At 36.2% G+C, this 24,807-nt stretch overlaps 1 long non-coding RNA gene across 3 annotated transcripts in view; it reads right to left on the reverse strand.

Moving 5' to 3' along the window:
* LOC103881958 overlaps positions 1 to 24,807 on the reverse strand; it is a 116,632-nt gene that overhangs the window by 34,845 nt on the left and 56,980 nt on the right. The window contains exons 5-6 of one of the 3 annotated variants that reach the window (XR_004182127.1): positions 16,999 to 17,217; positions 7,877 to 7,971 (exon numbers count right to left, since the gene is read on the reverse strand). This is a non-coding gene — a long non-coding RNA (uncharacterized LOC103881958). Of the gene's footprint in view, positions 1 to 7,876; positions 7,972 to 16,998; positions 17,218 to 19,166; positions 22,903 to 24,807 lie in introns of those variants that run through there. The other 2 variants (XR_004182128.1, XR_004182129.1) reach the window with 2 other exon arrangements.

Consider the following 24,807-nt stretch of genomic DNA (forward strand, 5'->3'; position numbering starts at 1 on the left):
CTACCCAGATTTTGACCCATGCAATCAGAGCTCCAGAGCCCTTGCTCTTATCTACTGTGGTATACTGCCCTAGATTTAATGCTTCCATAAAAGTAATTGTTAGAATTACTTGGACAGAATTGTTATTTCACTAGTTTCTGTCTCAAAGTCTTGTTAGGAGAAAAAGTTGAAAGAATGCCTTATACATAATTTCCTTGCATTGCAGAAGCTTTGATGATCTTCTCATGGGAGAACACAAGGTGATACTGAATAAAGGGTAATGATGGTGTAAAGTGCATGACATTAGTTTCAGTCATCAAAACTTATTAAAGAGTGGGTGGGACTGAATAACCAGCGAGGTAGGGGATGCAATCGTGTGTAAGGTACCCTAAGCAAATGGATCTCTTGAAGTGTAGTGAGGAAGCAGACATTAACCAAACATTACATACAGATTAAGTTACAATTATGATAAATGTCGTGGGGAGGGAAACTACCGAGTGCTAGAAAAATACATAATTGGGCATTTAATCTAGACCGGGATGAATGGGGCAGACAGAAGAAGTCACATTTAAACTCAAAGATGAGCAGGAATTAATCTTACCCACAAAGCAAGAGCATTCTAGGCAGAGGAGAACAGCGTGTGCAGCCTTGAGGGAGGAGTTCAGCATAGTTAAAATAGTGCTCTCAAAAACAATATATGCCTTGAGTGTTAGAACTTCTATTTACATTTATTTATTTCAACCTTTAATATGATTATTTTCTGTAGTCTTATAAGACATGTACAATATTAGTTCAGCTACATTTGCATATAAAGTGTGCTATAAATATATAATTTATTTATATTTTTATTGCTCAAAAATTTTTATTACAAGGCATGCAGAGTAAAAAATGTTTGAGGACCACTGGTGTAACAAACCACAAGAGGAACATTGTGAGTGAATTCAAAGATTGATGGTGGGGTGGGGTGGTGAATGATACTGGATGACCAGGAGAGGTAATTAGGGCCTGATAGGCCAGGTCAAGTATTCAGGGTTTAGCAGCAGAGACAAGCAAACAGAAGGATTTAACTTAGAAAATACACATTTGGTTATTTTGCAAAAAACCTGTGAGGATCACTGTTTACAACCATAGAAATAGGTTACAGAAGTCAAAATGCTAAGCTTCAAATTCTAAATCTGCCGTTTTGATATTAATCTGTGTGTGTTTATCTCTCCTTTTAGAGTGAAACCCCTTGAAGCATGGTTGTTCCATCCCTTACCTCCTCCGTTTATATAAACTGTTCTCTACCCTTCTAAGTGTAAAGCAGAGTGCCTGACCTAGAGTAAATACTCAGCAGGTAGTACCTGACCCAGAGTAAATGCTCAGCAGGCAGTACCTGACCCAGAGTAAATGCTCAGTGGGCAGTATTTGACCCAGAGTAAATGCTCAGCAGGTAGAACCTGACCCAGAGTAAATGCTCAGCTGGCAGTACCTGACCCAGAGTAAATGCTCAGCAGGTAGAACCTGACCCAGAGTAAATGCTCAGCAGGCAGTACCTGACCCAGAGTAAATGCTCAGCAGGTAGAACCTGACCCAGAGTAAATGCGGCTCAGCAGGTAGAACCTGACCCAGAGTAAATGTGCTCAGCAGGCAGTACCTGACCCAGGGTAAATGCTCAGCAGGTAGAACCTGACCCACAGTAAATGCTTGGTAGGTAGTGCCTGACTCAGGGTAAACGCTCAGTAGGTATTACCTGACCTAAAGTAAATGCTCAATAGATAGTACCTGATCTAGAGTAGGTGCTCTGCAGGTTTGGCATATAAATTAAGGTGATCTCCAGGTTAGCCTATTCCAAATGGAATTACTTTCTTTTTCCCAAAACATGCTTGTCGGCCTAAATTTCCAATCTCAATGGATGGTACACATCCACTCAGGGCTGTAAGTTGGAAAACATAGTTCTCATGACATCTTTATACCCTATACCTTATACTGCAGCTATACCTCAAATCTTATAGATTATATTTAATAGAAGCCTCCAGCTTCTCCTTATCATCTCCTTGTCTTTGTCATTGCTCTCACTAATCTCTTTATTTAGTCACCCGAATTTAGATAACCCTTCCCCTCTGTTAATTAACTTCAATTTATTTAATACCTATACTATACTCAATGTTTTTAATGTCCTGTCTCCTGTAATCCTCAACATAATCCAGTGAGTAGAGTACTATTATTACTATTGCAACAGCATCATTGTCTGGGGTAAATACCTGGGGTTCATCATCACACCAAGAAGACTAATGACATGGACACGCATGAGGAGTGAGTTTAGGGGCAGAGGTTTAATAGGCAGAAGAAGGAGAAAGGAGAACAGTTCTTTCCCTTTTGAGAGAGAGGGGCTTCTGAAAGGAGAATCTGGCCTGGGTAGACTGCACTAGATTTTATAGGTGGGCTTGAGGAGGCAGTGTCTGATTTACATAGGGCCCACGGATTGATTTCATCAGGTGTGACGTTTACATAGCACTGTGGGGAATGCTGGTTGCCTCACTCTAATCTTATTATGCAAATAGGGTCTTTTCCTGGCCAGCGCCATATTGTCTTCTTCTTACCCTACACTTGGTTTAACAAAAAGAAGAGAAGATGGGGGTGCCATTTTGAACATGCCTAGTCCCAGGTAGCCTTTTCGTATTGGCCCAACTGCCAGTATTCACTCATGCAAGCTTCCAGCTTTATTATCTATGACTGCAGCTCAATTTTATAGGCTGCTCTTTCTTTGAAAAGAAAATGATTTGGGGGTTGCTTTTCATTAAACGGAAAACGTCACTGAGGACCACCGTACTCTCACTATCTAAGTAATTTCTTCTTAACTCCTATATCACTGTCAGTTTTTTAAGGAATTAAAGTTCACAAGCTTGAACTAACTTTCAAGTAACTTTTCCAAAGTTGCTCAGAAATTAAGAGATAGAGCAGCTATTCACACGAGCCAATCTCCTTCCAGGCTTGTATTCTGACCTTCCACACTGTACTCTGCCCCACTCCTCCCACCTGGAGGAGTTTATGGTAACTACAGTATATTCACCATGGCTGACTCCTTGATTACTTTGTTATTTTAATCAGTCATTGACTTATTTTACACTCATACACGTACATGTACATTTAATGAGTGATTACTGACTTTTACCTATTTCTCATGTTGTACAACTCAGGTGAAATCCAGGCACTTATGAAGCATGCAGTTTAGTAAGGGGCAAACATTAAAGTGAGTTTACTCAAAAAATTATGTAATGGGAATAAATGCTAAGCCAGAAAATGTATTTGAAATAGAAATCTGATGATGGCTCTTGTTCTCTTCCATTACAGAAATAATTTCCTTTCCCTAAAATACCATTTTCTTCTCTGTTGAAAACCTCATGTCATCTTTAAATTTTCATATATACAACTTCCTGTCATTTCTCAGTCAGAATTCATAGTTCTCTCATTTGTGCTCTCATTGATGGTACTTTATTCATTCATCAATTGATAGTAATTATTTTACATTACAATACCTTAGGTAGAGTGTTTGGCATTCTTTAACTTCCTCAGGATTTTTAGTGGTACTTCATGTAGTTTTGTGGTATATGAAAAAGATAATACCTGTAAACCCTCTGACATATTGTAAGTTTTTAATAAATCCTAACTATATATGTCTGTTTTACTTGTTAACATGTCTAAGCTCCTCAGAGAGCACTCCTATCTTCATTCACTAAAAAAATTAAAAATTAAAAAAATGTTATGTACTATGTATAAGGCACTACAATTTGTAGATGATATGCATAAAACTACAGAGCTCTAAACTCCCCTTTGGTGACTTGCCTGCATTCTATTCTGTTATTTTCTCCATTTGTCTTTCCTATTCTCATATTAATGCTACTAGATTGAAGGACACCACAGTTACCACAGAAGCTAGAAATTTGTTAATAATCCTTGTTTCCTTAAATGTATTCTCCACCCTCTTAAATCCATCAGAAAATCTTGTCGCTTCTTAAAAATTATATCTCAAATCTTCACTCAATTTCAGAAAACCTCCAAAACAGTTAAAAAGAATGTTGCAGGCTGATATAAAAAGAGGTCTGAGATATATGATTAAGAAAATATCACTTAATTTCAAAATTTTATGCACAGTATTACCCACATTTGAGAGAATGTGTGAGTTACACTTCTCTCACTTGTCCATCTTGATTGCCACCCTCTTCATATTTTTCACTAGCACCTCTTATTGTAACTGATTTCTCTCTCCCTACCTCTACGTTGACCAGTCTGCAATGGGTTTGCCACCAGTGGTAAGAGTGATTTCAAAATGTAAATTCAACTATGTTCCTTCATTGCCATAAACTATTCTATGACTCCCACTGCATATGGAAAACAAAACAAAAGTCTTCCTGTCTTAGACTGTATTTCTCCTTCTAATGTATGCTCTACTCCCTACTTCTTTCAGTTCTTTGAAGATGATGAGCTCTTCGGTAATGTAAGAGCCTTTGCATTTGCTGATAGAGCTTCCTGTAATGCCTTTGCTCCTTCTCTTCAAATGGCTACTTCTTTCCTTCCCTCAGGTCTTAATAGTCACCAGTTCAGAGAAGCTTCCCTGACCACCCTGACTGAAGAAAGGAACACACTCCCATTCCCATCATCGTCTACTGAAGGCGATGTTATTTATTTGTTACCTTATAGCACCCATTACAGTTGGAAAGTATGCAATTAATTCACTTTTGTGCCTTTTAAAATTATTTGCCAGTTACCTTAGTTCAGGGATTCCCTGAAGCTGATCCTGTGTCAAGCATGGAAATTCAAGTAGCTTATTTTGGATATTACCCCCGAAAACACCAGGAAGAAAGTGGAGAAGTGAAGGAAGGAAATTAATTCAGATACTTCATTGGGCAGGCTATTGTTAGGGGCAACTGAAGCGCAATCTGAAAAGGGAAGTCTAGGCAACAGTGTAATATGCTTCAGAGTGAGGCAAGAGAGCTGGGATATTTATACACCAAATCCTATCTCACGGATTAAGAGTTCATTCCCAATGGTTCAGGGGCCAACTGGGCTTCAGCACTTTGTGACTGCCCAAAAAATATCTCAAGCATATCATCATAGAACTTGTGTTGGTGTGCTTGAGAATAATAAGTGTGGGGAAAAGAATTGGCACTGACTAAATCTCTCTCTCTAGGATCTAAGCTCTGTAAAGACAGGGCAGACTTCCTGTCCAAGGTGGTATACCCAAGAACTAGGCACAGAGCAGGTGCTCAGCCAACTAAAATGAAGGAATGGATGATAGAGCTAAAGGATAAGTTAGATTTTTGTAATAAAGAGTTTAATTAGAGTAATAAGTAAGTTTGAATTTGTAGATTATTGAGATCCTATTCACCGAAGAAGGTTCAGAACATTAAACTTTGTGATGTAATAACCAGAACTAAATCTAGTACTGACTTATTTATATTACAGTTCTGTATTAATCTCCCAGGACTGCTATGTCAAAGTTTCACAAATTGGGTGGCTGAAAACAATAGAAATGTGTTGCTCCTAGTACCGGAGGCAAGAAGTCTGAGCTCAAGGTGGCAGCAGAGCCGTGCTCCCTCTCAAACCTATAAAAGAGTCCTTTCTTGCCTCTTCCTAGCTTCTGATGGTTTGCTGGCAACCTTTGGTGTTCCTTGGCCAGCAGCTTCTTAACTCCAATCTCTACCTTCATCTCCCCGTGTATGTGTCCTATAAGGACACCAGTCATGTTGAATTCAGGGTCCACCTACTCCTGAATGACATCTTCTTAATATAACTAATTACATCTGCCATGACCCTATTCCAAATATGAGGTGCTAGGGATTAGGATTTTAAACTCATGACCCTATTTCCAAATATGAGGTGCTAGGGATTAGGATTTTAAAATATCTTTTTTGGGGGAATACAATTTAACCTATAACAATATCCTTGAAGTCAACCTCTAGAAAAGAGAGTATTATGGAGTGAAAAATAGTATTACAGTGTTCAAATCTCAGATCAGTCTTCAAAGTCAAGCCCAAAAATTATGTGTTCCATGAAGAGAAAAAAAAAATGTTTTCAGGATTTTAAATGGTCTAGGCTCATAATATAGGTGTATGTTGGTCACATGTCTGCTTGCCAGGGGCAAATGTGGTCTGCACAGTGAATTCTGCTCCACAGGGATGGTACAGAGAACAGACATGTGGAAAGAGGAGCAAGATTGAAGGGCAACTATTGGATCCCCCTGTGATCTCATTAAGGAGACAACTCCAGGGCTTTCCCAGGGATAAAAATAATTTTTTCTTCTTTACTCTCACATTCTTACATGCTGCCCACCAGTACTGAGGTTTTTTAGGAATTGGATATTCTAGAAATCCTTTTCAAAAACCATTGCTTCTGCTCACAATAATTTACAGATAATTGCTCCATGGTTGTAATATTTATAAACTGTGGTAATGAGGCTTATTAGAGAAACAAATAGAAATATTTGCTTTTGGATTTACTGCATACATCAGGTGTTTTTCTAGCCTCAAATAAAATTTCCATTAAATCTGACAATAAATGACTATTTTCTACTTAGTTGCTGAGAATCATTTTGTCACTTTTTAGAACAGCTAAATGTTTGACCATGCATCTGAATTTCTCTTAAAAATCAATGTGACACTTCAGATAAGAGATCCTCTTTGTAAAATAGACACGACTCCACTTAAAATGCCAAAGTCCATTCCTGTTCCATAATGATTGGTGTAATGATTCTAATTTGCCATTTAACACAAGATTTTCAGACAAATGCACTGTCTTTACTTCCCTAAATTAGCAACAATAATAAACATGATTATATAGGCAGAATGAGGTGATGAGTAAAGCCAACTTTAGCTATGAGTCAGGAGTTAGTTTTCATAACAGTCTTTTCTTCGGTCAGGTGGCTACTAACTTTTCTCATATATTTATCAATCTATATTTTACAAACCAAGTAGAAAAATTAATTTTTATTTCCATGATAAAAGTAAATACTGTGATATTTTATATTTTGTTATCTATTCCAATAATTCAGAAATAATACATGAGACATTAATCATATTATGTTTGAATTAAATTTTACATGAAAGGTAAATGAGTTGATTAAAAAATCTTATTTGTACACTACTTAGTTTTAAAGATACAAAAGTTACAAAATACTGGTAGAGATTAAATAATTCTGACTAAGAATATGCTGTACTATTACAGCTAAAAAGAAACATTTTTCTCCACTATCTAATAAAACATAGACTGGAGATTAATGGGCAGAGGGAGACGGGTAGAGAAGCTTCTCCTGTCTAATATATACATCTTTTCAGGATTTTTTTCTTATCCTTCTGCCTGCTCTTATTTGAAATATTTTTCCTCCATTCCTTTATAAAATTTATATCTTGTAGAAAAGTGTAATAAAAAAAGTGAGAAATTTCATTTAATCCTTGATCCTATAGATAACCACTGTAGTGGTTGGGTATATATTTTCTGGGGTTGGGGATGCATATGTGTCTATGTGAAATTTAGTGTGTTTTCTCTAGTCTTGTTTTTATATATATTTTCTAAGATTTAGATCATGATAGAATGGCTATTTGAAATAATATTTTTCTACGTAACAATGCATCTTGACTCTCTTCCCATGTAGAGACTGAGAGGGATTTTGCAACTTTATCCTCCACTGAAAGTATAGTATAACATTTAGATTATTATGTAAGGCTTCTGAGATGTTAAAAATGCATTACCATATCTGAACTTTCAACATTATAGGAGGTAAGCACATAAGTTTTGCTTATACTTGCATGTTTGTTTCAAAATGGGAGTTACTTTGAATCACTGACACCTTTCCTAGGAAGATACCATTTGCAGTGATGGTTGGGAATCATAGTTGCTTATCAGAGCTCTATTATCTCACCTCAAGCTTGTTTTATTTAACTTATTGATGAGGGAGCCAGCAGGGTGAAAAAGCAGGTTGATAGAAAAAAGAATCAGAAATGCGCTTTCCATAGTCTGTGGGAGAAACAAACAAACAAACAAAACTACTGAAATATATGTCAGGTTAATGTCTACAAGAGAGTAAAACAAACAAACATACACAATGAACCAGCCATAAATCTTTGGTAAAATCGTAGCATCTAAAAAGTTTCACAGAATGTAAATTTTCTGAGCCCTATGCTATTGCGTTCCATTTCTCTGAAGCTATAGATGAATCTTTGGTATGGGCTTACAAGAAAATGGCCTAGTATGCGATGGAAAGAACTTATCATTATCCTTTTTTCTTTTCCTCCTGTGTTTTGGATATTTTTCTTACTACCATTTACTATGATTAATGTTTAACTTGTTTTTGTGATTTATGATGTCTACATTTTTTGGTAACATTTGAGAACTACTGTTGTCAAAATTTTTTATTTCCAGAGGTTTAAGACCTATCAAAGGACATTTGGCTAAAGTTTTCCTAAGACATAGCTTGATGATCTTTCATTTTAGATACAATGAATGTTAGGAAACAAATGTCCCAGTTATGGGCAGTTAGGTTATTTCCAGTGTCTCATCATTTTAACTGATTCTCAATAGACAGTATCATTGCTTTTTAATTTTGCACAACTATGCATTCATAGGCTAAGTCCTAAAAGTGGAGTTACTGCTCCAATTGTTAAACATTGTTAAAAAATTGCCAAATGTTTTCAAATTGCCAAATTTATCAAAACTGTGCATTTTTACACTCTCAATGAGTCAGAGACCCATTTTGTCTCTGTTTTGTTGTTATTGTATGTGTGCCTTCACTAATATTGAGAAATTTGGTTCTGTTAAGGTCCCTAGTCATTATTAAGCCACTTGGGAAAGAAGAGGAGCAAGAGATAAAGGTGATAAGTCCCAGAAAGTTCACGAAAAATTGGAAACCAATAAAAAACTATAAGTCAAGATAGTAAGGCATGGAGCTTTCCAGAGACATTGCAGAATTTTAGCTAGGAATTGTAGTACTAAAACATTATTTGAAATTTAGGAGAAATTAAAATAAAAATAATCAGCCTCTCACTGAATGTAACAGCCTAAAGAATTTGAGATGAGACCTGGAGCTAAAGTTAAAACTGAAGAAGAAAAAGAAAAATTACAGACTCTTTTGACAGGTAAGTAAGTGTGAACTGGAGGAAAATATTCTCACTTTTGGTTCAAGGAAGGGACTGTTTTTGCTTAGGAAAATAATTAATGATATTGGCTAGAGGTAAAGTTCTATCAGGGCTGAGCTTCGTGGAATTTCTTTGAAACAACAAAAGCTCAAGTTGCAACAGTTGTAAGTGAACACTTTTTCACAGTGTGTACCCCAAAACCCAGGAACCCTAGGTTACAATAGCATCCTTATATTAAAACAATTGCTACTAAATAATAACTACTTTTATGTTTGTATTTTCTTATCTACAGCAAAATAACATATGTCTTCTATGTCTGAATAGAGTAAAAGTTATTTAGACTTTCCCCTTTAACTCTGCCAGTTTCCAGATCTTTAGAATAATTACAGCTACACATCAAAGAAGGACCTAGAAGGTTTTCTAATTAGTGTCTGCTTTTTGCAAAAACACTGTCATCACCACTTGAACTGTTTTGGAAACCCTTTGAAGAAGGAGATTTTCTATTTATCTTTCATACTCCATCCCTGTGTTTGAGAGAGCTCAACATCACCAAGCTTTCCTCTAACAAACTCAAGTCTCTTGAGTATGTTTAAGGTCATTCTGAAGGACTGGTAAACACCAGTTATACTCTTTCAGAATTAGTCTTCAGAACCAAGGAGCTTCTATTTCCATTTTAATGCCATTTTCTTCCATTCTTTAATTTGAAAATCATGTGACAATCCTAGTTAAGAAGAGGAGGTTTCTTTGTACAAATTCAATATTCGATCTTTGTTCCCCTCTGAGGTAGCAAGAATCTTGCTTTGTTTTCTAGATGTTCATGTAATTGTTGCAGTGGCACTCATGAAACTTGTTTTATCCCTGTACAAATTAATCAGAAACTAAATAATCTCTGCAAATTACAACATTTCCTCAGGTATGTAAGCACTTCCTGTGGGACTATTAAAATATTTCCACCTTTTTTTTTTCTTTAATGCAACATTACTTTAGATTACAATAAAAAATAAATGAGAGATGAGATTTTCTTAACACGATAAGTTCTGAAAGAAAGAAAGATGGAATAAAGAAAGAAAGAAAGAGAGAAAAGCAACTTGAACCTGAACTCTCTCCACTCTCTGAGCTTTCTTCACTTTTTCCAGAGTGGTGACAAACTCTACAAGAATTTTACATCCCCAAGGAGGGAAGACAATTCACACCTCCTCTCAGCCAGAAGGAAGCAGCACAAACAATTGGGGATTCCTCTCGTTGTGATTTCTACCAACCCTGGGATTCATTATCTCATAGAAAGGATGCTTCAGGTTCTAATAGTGTGTGTCAGAAAGGTTGAATCTGGTTATCAATGAGATAAGATAAAATATATCCACTATTGCTGTGGTACAAAGATCACTTTTCTCTATTTCATTGATTTGCTATTCTCTTTGATATCAGTTAAGGCTTCCTTCATCCATTCTCCATCGTCAAAGAAGGGAAAAGGGACTATTCAATATGAAAATACCTGAGTGACTCCTGTATGTCTTGTGAAGTAGTAACTATCTTTTGGGGCAGTGACATACATTAGTGCAGAGTCAGCCTCTGTAATAATGATTCCTCTCCATAAGGCATATTTCTTTTATACTACGGGAAATACTTCACATCAATCTTATTTATCATTGATTTATCATTAATCCTTGCAGCATTTTTGTCAGAGGGGTGAAACATTTCTCTTTGGGCAAAAAATGGTGGCGTTTTGATTGCTGGCCATAAAATAACTCATTGTACCTAAACGGCGTGATTTGTGCACCATCAGTGTTGGTGATAACGAGAAATTCATGTTATTAAAGAGTGTTATTATTCACTGCTTAAAAGCTTCTGTCAGAATTGCTTTATAGCAAAGCACTTCTGCTAACTACTGATTCAACCAGGAAGTTTGTATTGAAAGTGAATGTTTCCAAATGTAATCTCATCTAACCCAACTCTTCTAGTTTGAATGGAGTCATTGTCAATAATTGCAGGAGGCCCGAAAAATTGCAGATGCAGAAAATCTACCATTTTGCCATAAATTGCTATCTCACCAAAGCTTGGGGTTGCTATTTTAAGATTAATTTTGAATATTAATAATAATAATCAAAGTGAACATTAACAACAATATCATTATTAACAATAATATTAACAACAGTAATACCAATATTATTATTAATAATGATCAAAAAGAACATTATTATTAAGGTGTGTGGTTTTGAGAATTTTCTTAAACATATCTAGTTCCTGAATAAATGATCTCTAAGTTTCTAGGCATGTCTCAAATTTCATTATTCTATCAGATTCAACTTACTGGTTCCTGCTATTAAAAAGTATTCTTTTGGGCCCAATGCTTAAGCTTCATGTTTATTTCGTGAGGAAGATAGATATTAACAAACACTCAATTCACTCTATATACATATACACACACATACCTACACACACACTCTGAATGGAAATAAAAATCACAAACAGGCTAAAACAAGCAAAATAAGTATTTCTCCAAGCAAAATCCTAAATTTGTTTTTACCACCTGCCGAATGCCACCTTCATTAGCAACAAAAACTGCCATGGTTTTACAGTCCACTTGCAGAAGATCTGTTTTCCTAAAGCAGTCCAGTCAATAAAAGTGCCACATGAACAAAATGGAAATGATTAGTTTAAATAGTTGGTAATTATGGTAGTTACCACTCTCTCCTTTGTTAAACCAGGAAGGGGTAAATTTTCAGAACATGTAGTTCAGATTCAGCCATGTGTCACCCATTCAAATGAATAGAAATCACAATCTAATCTATCTATCACACTGAACTTTATTTCTAAAATTTTCTCAGGAATGTGAGTGATTTCCCTTCCATTTCATCAAAATTTTCTTTAGTAATTGTGGTATATACTTTAAAATTGTTAAATACATATACATACAGGTATCATTTTGGCCATGTTGATGAATACGAATCTCATTTATTTTCAGCTGCTTATCTCAAACCCCTAGTCACACTGTATTAATGAGTAAAACTTATGATATTATTTTAGCATTGCAAGGATAGGTACTAGAATAATTTATGACCCAGAAGCCATAATGAAAATGATAGATCAGATTATAAAATTTAAAAACTTTATACTATGACCATTATTTTTAATGTTAATAATTTAGCTGATCAATTTTTGGGAAATTTGAAGTGACAACTGATTCACTTTTTAGAAACATTATTTCATAAAGAATATAACAGTTAAGAAAAAATATGGTTAAAATAATTTTGAGTGTTTAATATGAGAAAAAGCTACTAAGACGACAAATTTAAAGAAAATGTCTTATCAGAAGTATCAATCAGGGTTTTATGCATAAATAATAAGGGATACATGATTTGAATGAAAGAATAAAAGAATGTAAGTCAGAGATGTTCCAGGATGTTGCTGATAAAACTATTAGTATCTATGCAAAAAGAAACATTAAACAAAAAATAAATTTCTGTGTACTAAAATATTTAGAAACGAAATATGCATTGGTATCAATTGTTACTGATATATTGTATTAAAATTGCTCTCTGGAAATTCATTGAAATATCCTAGCTTCAAAGGGACCGGGACCAAAACCAAAAATTATGTAAATACCCAAAGACTGATCATTATCCATGAGACTGAATCAGAAAACATAGGTTTATTTGTAGGTAGAATGGTTTTAACTCCTTTTGGGGAGGGATATATATGCATATATATATATCCTCATTTATTTTTAGCTTCCTGATATATATACTATTATGTATATGTAAATATATTTATATATAAAATATTATATATAAATATATATAATAAATATATATTATATTTATATATAATATATATTATATATTATATTATATTATGTATTATATATTATATATAATTATAATATATATTATATAATATATATTATTATATAATATATAATATAATATACATAATGTAAATTATATATTATATAATATATATTTATATATAAATATAAAATATAATATAAAATATAAAATATATAATATAAATATATTTACATATAAAATAAATTTATGTTTATTTTATATATATTTTATATATATATTTTATATATATTATTTTATATATATTTATATCCCCCCAACATACATAGATATATGTGAAGGTATATATGGACATATATTTATAGACTCAAGGTATGACTGATTTTTATCATTGTACAAATAGACATACATGTGTATTATCTGACTCAACTACAAAGGTAGTCATGCTGCAAAACACCTAAAGGAGCTGTGATTCATATGAATACAATGCTAAAAGAGGCTAAAAATTAATTTAAAAATATAATGTCTTGAGACATGGAGCTCATGCTGTTTGTTCCTCATTCATTCTCTTGAAATTCCTGTTACAAGATGTAAAAAGAGAAGTCACCCAAATCCCATTTTCATGAATAGTAGATAGGAATCAGCAAAAGATAGCGTAGCTTATTAAATTTGCAGTGTCTTTTATGAAGCTATCTGTTCATTGTCTGTCTTAAAGAGCTTTGCATTTCCTGTAAAGGATGATACATATAACAGTAGGTTCCTTTTAAATGTTTAAATTCCAGAGACCAATAAATAGCTTCTCCGTTTCCTACTGGAAATTATGAAAGCAATCATCATGTGATATAAAAATGGCTTCATTTATTCTTCTGGATAGGTTCTATTAGATAGCTACAGGAAGTTGAAGAAATGACAGTAAAATAGTGATTAAAAGGATTTTTTTTTTCAGTCTAGCCCCATACATGAGAAAATAACCTCAACATTAATCCTCTCCTCTTGGAAAGCTTAATATATATATCATCAAGAATTTATCTGCATTTCAGATAAAAATAAAGCAATGGTTATTATTTGTCAGGTAAAATTAAATTAGGACTCTCTCAGTGGCAAAAGTAGGGCTTTTGGCAGGAATTTCAAACCCACTGAACTCCATTTATGAGACATCCATGGCTGGAGTGTGAATGGGATTTTCAAGCAGTGTTTCCCAAAGTAGGAACTGCAGCTATCAAGCTCCTCCTAGGAGATCCTAAACTGATTCATAAAGCAATTGAAAAACAATACCTTCGTTCAGGAAGACACAGGATGCAAAACAGAGCATTGATTAAGAGTGAAGCCTATGCCTAAAACATAATAATTTCTTAGTAAATGTCACTTAGTAGTAGTGATGGTGGTGATGGTGACTGTTGTTGTATTATTATATAATTACCTATAGCTAAGGAATAATTCTAATAATGTATCCAGAATTGGTGGGTTTTTGGTCTCACTGACTTCAAGAATGAAGCCACGGACCCCTGCCGTGCATGTTAGTTCTTAAAGATGGTGTGTCTGGAGTTTGTTCCTTCAGACGTTCAGATGTGTCCGGAGCTTCTTCATTCTGGTGGGTTCCTGGTCTCGCTATCAGGAGTGAAGCTGCAGACCTTTGTGGTGAGTGTTACAGCTCTTTTTTTTTTTTTGAGACGGAGTCTCGCTGTGTCGCCCAGGCTGGAGTGCAGTGGCCGGATCTCAGCTCACTGCAAGCTCCGCCTCCTGGATTCACGCCTTTCTCCTGCCTCAGCCTCCCGAGTAGCTGGGACTACAGGCGCCCGCCACCTCGCCCGGCTAGTTTTTTGTATGTTTTTAGTAGAGACGGGGTTTCACTGTGTTAGCCAGGATGGTCTCGATCTCCTGACCTCGTGATCCACCCGTCTCGGCCTCCCAAAGTGCTGGGATTACAGGCTTGAGCCACCGCGCCCGGCCAAGTGTTACAGCTCTTAAAGGCAGTGCCTCTGAAGTTGTTCATTCTTCCCGGTGGGTTCATGGTCTCACTGACTTCAGGAGTGAAGCTGCAGACCTTCGCGGTGGGAGTTACAGCTCATAAAGGCAGTCTGCACCCAAACAGTGAGCACCAGCAAGATTTATTACAAAGACCAAAAGAACAAAGCTTCCCTAGCATGCACGGAAAACTGACTGGTTTGCTGCTGACGGAATGGGGCAGCCTGCTTTTATTCCCTTATCTGACCCCACCCACATCCTGCTGATTGGTCCATTTTACAGAGAGCTGATTGGTCTATTTTATAGAGAGCTGATTGGTCCGTTTTGACAGAGTGCTGATTGGTGCGTTTACAATCCTTGAGCTAGACACAGTGTGCTAGTTGGAAAAGTTCTCCAAGTCCCCACTAGGTTAGCTAGACACAGAGTTAGCTAGATACAGAGTACCAATTGGTGTATTTATAAACCTTGAGCTAGACACAGAGTACTGATTGGTGTATTTACAAACCCTGAGCTAGACACAGAGTGCTGATTGGTGTATTTACAATCCTCTAGCTAGACATAAAAGTTCTCCAAGTCCCCATCCACCTCAGGAGCCCAGCTGGCTTCAGCTAGTGGATCCTGCACCAAGGCTGCAGGCGGAGCTGCCCGCCAGTCCTGAGCTGCGCCTGCACTCTGCAGCCCTTGGGTGGTTGATGGTACCGGATGCCATGGAGCAGGGGCAGCACCCATCAGGGAGGCTCAGGCCGGGGGGAGCCCACTGCAGGCAAGGGAGCTCAGACATGGCAGGCTGCAGGTCCCGAGCCCTGCCCGGTGGGGAGGCAGCTAAGGCCTGGCAAGAATTTGAGTGCAATGCTGGGCTGGCACTGCTGGGGGACCCAGCGCAACCTCTTCAGCTGCTGGCCCGGGTGCTAAGCCCCTCACTGCCCTGGGCCCGCAGCTCTGGCCGGTTGCTCCGTGTGCGGGCTGTGCCTGTGCCTTCCACAACTCGCACTGGCCCACCAGCGTGACTCACAGTCCTGGTTGCTGACGCCTCCCTCCACACCTCCCCACAAGCAGAGGGAGGCAGCTCCGGCCTCAACCAGCCCAGAGAGGGGCTCCCACAGTGCTGTGGCAGGCTGAAGGGCTCCTCAAGCACTGCCAGAGTGGATGCCGAGGCTGAGGAGGCACTGAGAGTGAGGGCTGCTAGCACATTGTCACCTGTCAGTAACCCCTCTTAATTATCAGAATTATCCAAATATCTTGACTATTTAAAATTAAGGAGTCACTAGCATTTACCGAGGTCTTCTTTCCGTCTTCCTTTAGAATTCCTATTGCCACACATTGCTTAGCATTATTGCAAACTGACCCTTACATCAGCATTTGAAAATTTCAGTGACATACTGTATGATCATTGCTATGCTGATTTGGTCTTAATTTTCAACAACCATTATTCGTGGATCAATCTTTGTTTGTCATTTGCTTCTAATTGATGTACTATGATTACCTGAATTGTGATTTCAACCCTCTCTATTCTTTGTTATAACTCACTTTTAATTCCTACTAGAAAGTGGAAACTTGGGGGACAGGTGGTCCATGTAGTCCATTGTCTCACCTATGTTTGTTTAGGATTACTATTCTTCCTGAAAACATGGACGTTGGGAAAAATAAGAACCACTATTCTAGAGGTGTAAGGGAATCAATGGATTTTGGGAAAACATTCAACCTTTTCTCCAGGAAAATCCATTAGATTAATACAATGTGACCTTGTCAAGTATTCCTTGAATGGATATCTATTATAATGTATTTAATTTATAAATTTCATTCCCCTGATCTCTGACATCTTTTTTCGCCTTCGTATTTCTCAAACTGAAGTGCTGTATCGTCCAATCTTTCTTTTCTATTTCTAATCTCTGTCTCCTCCTTTCTGTCTAGTCATTCCCAGCAGTGTCCTTCCAAAGAGCAAATCCTTCATATTTCATTATTTGGTTAAAAAACGATAGATGGTTCCTGTTATATACAGTGAACTTGGCAAATACAGCAGATATCAAGCCATTGACCAACAGATTTTCTGATTACTAACAGCAATTTTTACTGCTGAACAGAAAGTATGTTGGAAATTCTCAACAGAGATCAACAGGCAACCACTACAAAGCAGAGTTGGTAAAGGAAAAGAAACTTACCTGCCACATTGGTTCCTGGGATCATCATTCAGTCTCTTTAGGAGAGTGCACAGGGTCTTTTTCATGGTGATCTTAGCCTACTATACCATTCTGACATCAGTTTCTTTCCCATGACTCTATGACACCACAGTACATCTTGATATGCTGTAAGTCAACTCTTCAAGGCATCACAACCTTTCTCACTTTTCTGCCTTTATCCTTCTTAGATTGTTTCTATTCCTAGAATAATAAACACCATAGCACAAATTCCACTGGTTAACATTTAATGGACAGCAGGCATCACTGTGTTTTATCTAGGCTTCAGACAATCTGAACAGAAGCATATAATATAGGAAACCAAATTAAATGTGGATCAATTTACCACTTAGTTTTGGCAAAGCTGACGCTTTCTAGGGCCATACTAATAATTACTTTCATTGCATGTATGAAAATATTTGAAAATTTTTTTTCCAAGTTAGAAGTTGTGTGGTGTTGCGAGAAGTCAGGGACCCCAAAGGGAGGAACTGGCTGAAGCCATGGCAGAAGACATAAATTGTGAAGATTTCATGGATATATATTGGTTCCCCAAATTAATACTTTTATAATTTCTTATGCCTATCTTTACTGCAATCTGCGAACATAAATTGTGACGATTTCAGGGACACTTATCACTTCCCCCAATCAATACCATTGTGATTTCCTGTGCCTGTCTTTACTTTAATCTCTTAATCCCATCATCTTCTTCGTAAACTGAGGAGGATGAATGTCGCCTCAGGACCGTGTGAGGATTGTGTCAACTGCACAAATTGTTTGTAGAGCATGTGTGTTTGAACAATATGAAATCTGGTTATCTTGAAAAAAGAATAGGATAACAGCGATGTTCAGAGAACAAAGGAGGTAACTTTGAATTGGCCGCCGGTGGGCCGGACAGAACACAGCTATATTTCCCGTCTTTCAAAATCAAATAGGAGAAATATCGCTGGATTCTTTTTCTCAGCAAGGAACATCCCTGAGAAAGAGAATGCACCCTGAAGGTAGGCTTATAGACGGCCCCTTTAAGACATGCCGCCTTTTACGGTCAAAGCCGAAGGGATGAGATAAGCCCTGGTCTCCTGCAGCACTCCCAGGCTTATTAGGAGGAGGAAAATTCCCACCTAATAAATTTTGGTCAGACAGGTTGTCTGCTGTCAAACCCTGCTTCCTGATAAGATGTTATCAATGACAATGGGTGCGCGAAACTTCATTAGCAATTTTAATTTCACCCCATCTGGTGGTCCTGTGATCTTGGTCCAGTGATCTCGCCCTGCCTCCATTTGCTTTGTGATATTTTATTACCTTGTGAAGTATGTGATCTCTGTGACCCACGCCCTATTCGTGCACTCCCTCCTCTTTTGAAAATCGCTAATAAAAACTTGCTGGTTTTATGGCTTGGGGAACATCACGGATACTGCCAACATGTGATGTCTCCCCAGGACACCCAGCTTTAAATTTCTCTCTCTTGTACTCTTTCCCTTTATTTCTCAAACCAGCAGAGACGCTTAGGAAATAGAAAAGAACCCATGTTAAACATCGGGAGTGGGTTCTCCCAATATCGTGGTAGTGTGAAGCTTTCGGACAATGACTTGGTGGTGTAAAAAGCATCATTTTGAGTTCAGTTTCTACTTGTTCAGAAAAGAAATGGAGCTCCTCAAGTGGTGACAAATGACATCTATATTTTTTAAAGTATTTCCTAGATTTAAAAGTCAGGAAACTTTTATTTAAGTATTTATAAATACTTTATAAAGTACTAAATTTTGTTTTGTTTAATCCCAAAGTCTAGTGTTGTAATAATCATCTTCTCCTGTTCTGTAATATTTTTTAACTATAATTTAGTTGAGGCAAACAACTATCAGAGTATGGCTCAGAAATTACACAGCATCATAGTTTGCAAGAAGGACCAATGATAAATGCATAAAAAGGTCAGTGGATATCTTCATAAAGGTTATAAGATATGAAAACAAAAGTCTTTCTAGTTTATTAAAATGCTACATGGGCCAGGTGCAGTGGCTCATTCCAGCACTTTGGGAGGCCAGGATAGGGGGATCACTTGAGCCTAGAAGTCCAAGACCAGCCTGGGCAACATAAGGAGAACATGTTTCTGTGATTAAATAAATAAATAAATAAATAATAAATAAATAAATGCTACACAATCATAGATTTAGTTTTTTATGTTTAAAAAAATCCTTATTTTCAGAAATTCTCCTGCTAAAAGTTGCGTGAAGTTAGTAAGAAAAATAAAACACAGTGAACCATTATTGGGCATTAATGACTTACTCAAAATTAATTTTTTGTATTAGTCAACTAGCAGTATCCTAGAAGAAAAGGAATGGTACTTAGAAAAACATTTCAGGCCAGGAACTTTCCTTCCTTCCTCCCTCCCTCCCTCCTTCCCTATGTTCCTCCTTCGCTTTTCCTTTTGTCTAAAATTTTATATAATAAACACCTAAAATATACTAGGTGTTTAGTATGACATAGGAGCAATATGATTATTTTTTAAAGGAAGAACATAAAAAACAAGCCAGTGATTTAGAAAAATTATAATCTCTTTTTTGGAGGCAGAGGAGTAAAACAAAAATTATAGATATAGAAAATATATCAAAGAGACAGTGGCATTTTGGCTAAATCTCAGAAAATGGCAGAGTTGTTAGGGGCAAATTATGTCAGGTGAAAGAAATGGCTGCCAAATTCATGGTAAATTATCAGTCTTTATCTGAACCTAATAGAAGAATTTGACACTTTCAGCCCTTCCTTTTAAACCCCTTTGTTAGTTTCCTAGTCATTGCTCTTCCTTTATTCCCCTCTTATGTAACTGGTTGTGTTTCTGTGGTCTTGTTATCATGATCTGTTTTCTCCTAAATGTGTACCTGCTGTCCAGACCTCTCCTGGAACCCGTCTCGTATATTCAAATGTCCATTCAACATCTACACATGGATGTCTTATAGGCATTCTGAGAATAACGTTCCCCAAACTGAACAAATATAAAGGCTCTAAAGAGGTAAAATGCATATTACTTTCAAGTGACAGCAAGAAAGCCTTTTTTGTTGAAACAAACTTAAGTCAAGAGAGGGAGAAAAAACCTGAGAGCTAGCTTGAGGCATGGTTTTCTCTATCCACCCCATCCCTGCTTAAATCTGCTTCATGACTACATAGTACTTCTCCTTTCAATAAACAGTAAACTCTGGTTTCCACTTTCTCAGGACAAATATTTGGAGATATCTTTGATTTCCCAGTCTCTCTCACACCCTTAGCCTTCACTCCCACTTCGAAAATAAAATATAAAATAAAATAAAATAAAATAAAATAAAATAAATAAAATAAAATAAAATAAAATATTGGTCTTCCATTAAAATATATAAAAAATCTGACTCCCTCTAACCACCTCCACTGTTAACACCTTAGTCCAAGCCACACTATTTCCTGCCTGGACGATTGCAGTAACCTCCTAATTGGTTTACTTACTTCACCCTGATTCTTATGCAGTCCATTCATATACATCGGCATGTGATGAGATCTTGTCAATATTCTGTCCAAAACCCTGTGGTAGCTTCACCCCAAAAATCCTAACTTCTCACCATGGACTACAACATCATCTTATAAGATCTGGCCTTGGCTACCTCTCTAACATTCTTACTTCCTATACTTTGCCCACTTTGATTTAGCCTTTCTGGCCTCCTGCTTTTCCATGACACTCAAATACGTTTGAAATTATGATCCCCTTGGCTTTTTTGCTCTTTCTCCACGTACTTCCTGGCTTGCTTTCTCTCTTCATTTGGGTACCCTCTAAAATGCCACTTTACATTAGAGACTATTCCTTCTGCCCCTTTATTCTTTTTGGCTTATGTCTTCCTGCAGCATTATTGCCATCTAATATACAATTATGGTTATTTGAATATTGTCTATAGTCCTATAATCTACAAGCTATTATTCTTATAAGGTCCTTGAGGACCTGGGCTGTTTCATTCTTCACTATATCCAGTCACTGAATCTTTGCCCAGCTAATACTACATGCCTAAAAATATCTGTTGAATCAACCTTACTTTTATGGGCCTGAGAATGTAACATGAAACCATGTGAGCCACATTGTAAAGTCTGGAAGGCGAGGGAAGGTCACACAAGGCCCATGGAGCTTAGGTTGTGCAAATAAATGCATATGGAGTGTAGTTGCCATAAAAATACTGGTACAGTGGGGGTGGAATGAAATAGAGGAGCAAATATCAGGGATAAAAAAGGCATTGCTCATTTGCAATTTTGCCCAATATCAGCTCTTGCTGTTCTTATAAACAAATCTACATGTTCATGATCATTTGAAATGGCAAACAGTTTGCCCCATTTTCTTAATTTCTAGTCACCAAAATTATTCCTTTATAATAGTGTGAAGATGAGGAATAGAAATATTTCCTAAAGATGATTTTCATCCTAAGGAACTTAACTGAAGATTTACATTTGGCTTGCAATAAAATTAATAGAGGAGATTTATTGCAAAACTATTTCTTCCGTATTACGTTAAGCTGGTTATGATGGCTCTAAGGTCTTTGAGCAATTTACTCTAAGTAGCTCTTATTTTCCTATGTCTCATTTATTTCTACTATATCTTGCTTATGTTAGGAATAATTTGGTTTTCGTCCTTGGCACCTGCTGATCCCTTCACAATTAAACTACCTGTAGTTTCTTTTCTTTGTCATATCCTGCCCTAGGCCCCTTTTCTTCAGGAGTTAATGCTGACATTCTTCCAAAATGCCCGTAACAAAATTATGCTAATACACCCAATGGGTCAATTAATATCAGAGAATTCTATTGTTTTGTTTTTCTTCATATTTAAATTGCCATCATCAATTCTCATTCCCAAGAACAGGATGTCACTTTGAAAAAGTGGCAGTGAAACCATAGTATTTTATTTTGTTTTTGTCATTTTTTAAAATACTTGACCTGTCTTGGTTAAGTCCCAGCTGCTAAGAAGAACTAGATACTCACTGTGATATCATCCAATAATAAAACATTAAAGCAAGAAGTGATCATTCAGACCAGTCATCTCATCTGAGCAATGAAGACACAGAGGTGTGAAGTAACTTGCCCAGGGCCATAATAACTGAAACCCAGAGGTGACAAAGGTAGCTTGAGACATGATAGCAGATGTGACATCTTTTAGGGAACTAAGTTGCTCATAGTGTATTCAGATAAGAATTAGAAATCAGCTCATTGGAAATGTTATACAATACATACATACAGTATACATAAAAGTATAATGCTTGCATATTTCCATTAATATATTCCATGATGAAAGAAAGAAAAGCAATGATAATTGTGTTGTGTCAACATACACAAATGAAGATGGAGGTGTTGATCAATATTTAAGAAATCATTTATGTGATCTAAATCCCAAGTTATTTTTTCAGTTTCCCAGTTCACTCAACAATGTGCAAAGGTTCTGTATCATGTGTGTGATGGTCTGCAGTAGGGGAGACCACCCAGGTGAAATCTGTTAATGATATTAACATTTATATTTGAGCATTCTATAAAAGTAAATAAGTTTACGTTTTGCAATGTTGTGTCTACTTAAGCCCTCTTACAGCTAAGAATTAACTGTTGAATATGTCATAAAAAGTTCATTGAGATTTATCCATTTATGAAGTACTTTTATATTAAAGTAGTCTCTATTCTCAAGTCAGTTTTTTACAAATGTCTCTGAACTTTATTTGCAAATTTATTGAAATCTTTTTGCGTTTTGAAATAAGAAAAGACAAAGGCATAAACTATAGTAAACTTAGTTTATATGCAAGTTTAGATGGACCTTTGTTTGAAAGTGAAAGCACAGACTAAATGATCCACAATTCATCAGACAGTATGATGTTCTTATTTGTTGGTACAAACAAGTCCATGGATCTGTAACTTAAAAAAAAAAACAACTTACAAAACAACAACAACTAAGTACAGCAGATATGGGTTTTTTTGACCTAGAAAACCATTTGAAATTGTTTTTACATATTACATGTTTATTAGAGGTACAGTTTTTACATAAAATTTACATTTTATGAAATAAAAATATTTACAAAATTTTGGAAGATAGATGTGCATTTGAAAATATTTAAAAATTATTTTCTAAAGATAAAATGGAACAATGCATGCAGGATAATTGTACAACTTACCATCCACAAATACCAGTTTCTCTAAGATTTATATAAGAGCAGCTCAACCAACAAAAGTAATTAAAAATGATTTCCAATCTATATTTCCATCAGTCCACACTGTTTCTTTTAAGGGGAGTTGCGCTTATTTTTTTTTTTTTTTTTTTTTGTCTTTTTTTTTTTTTTTTTCCTTTTTGTGGAGAACGGGGTCTCGCTATATTACCCAGGCAGGTCTCGAACTCCTGGGCTCAAGCTATCCTCCCGCCTCTGCCTCCCTGAGAGCTGGGATTACAGGCGTGAGCCACCGCGCCCGGCCCACACTGTTTCTTTTATATACCACTTTAGTCTCAGATCAATTCTACTCTTTCCCTTTCTTCCCACATTTATAATGCCTTTTTTCCTGATTTTACATCACAGATCACAGACTATCTGCAAAGATAAAATTCTCTTAAATGGAGGTTGGAAGATGATAGAAGCTGAGGTGAAGGGATAGGGAGAAAAATCTCTTATTCATTATTAAATCCTATTCCTCTTTTATCAAGTGAATTTGCAGCCACTTTAACTATTAATCAAAAGGAGTATTGATGATAATAAGCATCAACTAGAATAGAGGTTTAGGCTGTAATGTCACTTATAGACAGTAATCTGTTCTACTATATCTAATACTTTACAGGAAAAGATCAAAATCTGAAAGAGATTTCAACTGACCAAATGTAATAATGAAAAAATGAAATAGGTAACTATAATGTTTTATCTGTGAGATCAGCAATAAGACCATTGAATTCATGGTGGGGATAAGGTTTGAGTAGGGTGTAACTTAAATAGATAAGAAATCGTAACTCTTTTTTATTGGCCAATGGCACACTGTGGTTGGCAGTATGTAGTGATGACAAACATACAAGCAAAGAAGCAGTGATGCAACGATGGCTTCCAGATGGGGTTCTTTATCATGAGCTAGTCAGGTATTCTGTCTACTCATGGGAAAACATGAAGTACCTTGGCAAAGAGGTACTGAGATACTGAATTGATGAGAAACCATCTTAAATTAGGAAGCATGTCTTATAAAGAGGAGAGGACACGAAGGGGAAGAGATACATAATAGCTGTTTTCAAAAACGTATCAAAAGTATTATTAGATAGAACTGAGTTTAAATTCATCTTGCATAGCTCTCATGACATAGAACTAGACTCAATTAAGTGAAGCAAGAAAGAGCATGATTCAAACAGAGAAGGCATTTTCTAATTATCAGACATCCTAAGAAGGAAGGGTGAGCATTGTGGATTGCTGAGTACTTGAATACAGTTAAAATGTTTAGTAAGAATAAAAGAGAAGCAAGATTGGAGGGGGAATAATTCTGAAGGACTAGAAATCCTGAGTATTCTTGAGAATTTTCAATTGAAGAGGCTAAGCTGATATAAATAGAATATTCTTATCTATTCTAAATGGAATTTCTCTTTGAGTTTATGTGCATTTTCCAAAGACTTTTTAAGAGTTTTAAAGTTTTATCTCCATAAGACAAGCATATTCATATATACCATGCTATCAGCATCAAAATGCATAACTAAATATCTAACCACAGCAGCAAAAACCATAATAATATAATTTACCATATGTTGAGCACATTCAATAAATATACATCAGGTACTAAGTGCTTTACACAACTTTCCTT

This window comes from Papio anubis, chromosome 2 (assembly GCF_008728515.1).
Source record: "Papio anubis isolate 15944 chromosome 2, Panubis1.0, whole genome shotgun sequence".
NCBI lineage: Eukaryota > Metazoa > Chordata > Mammalia > Primates > Cercopithecidae > Papio > Papio anubis.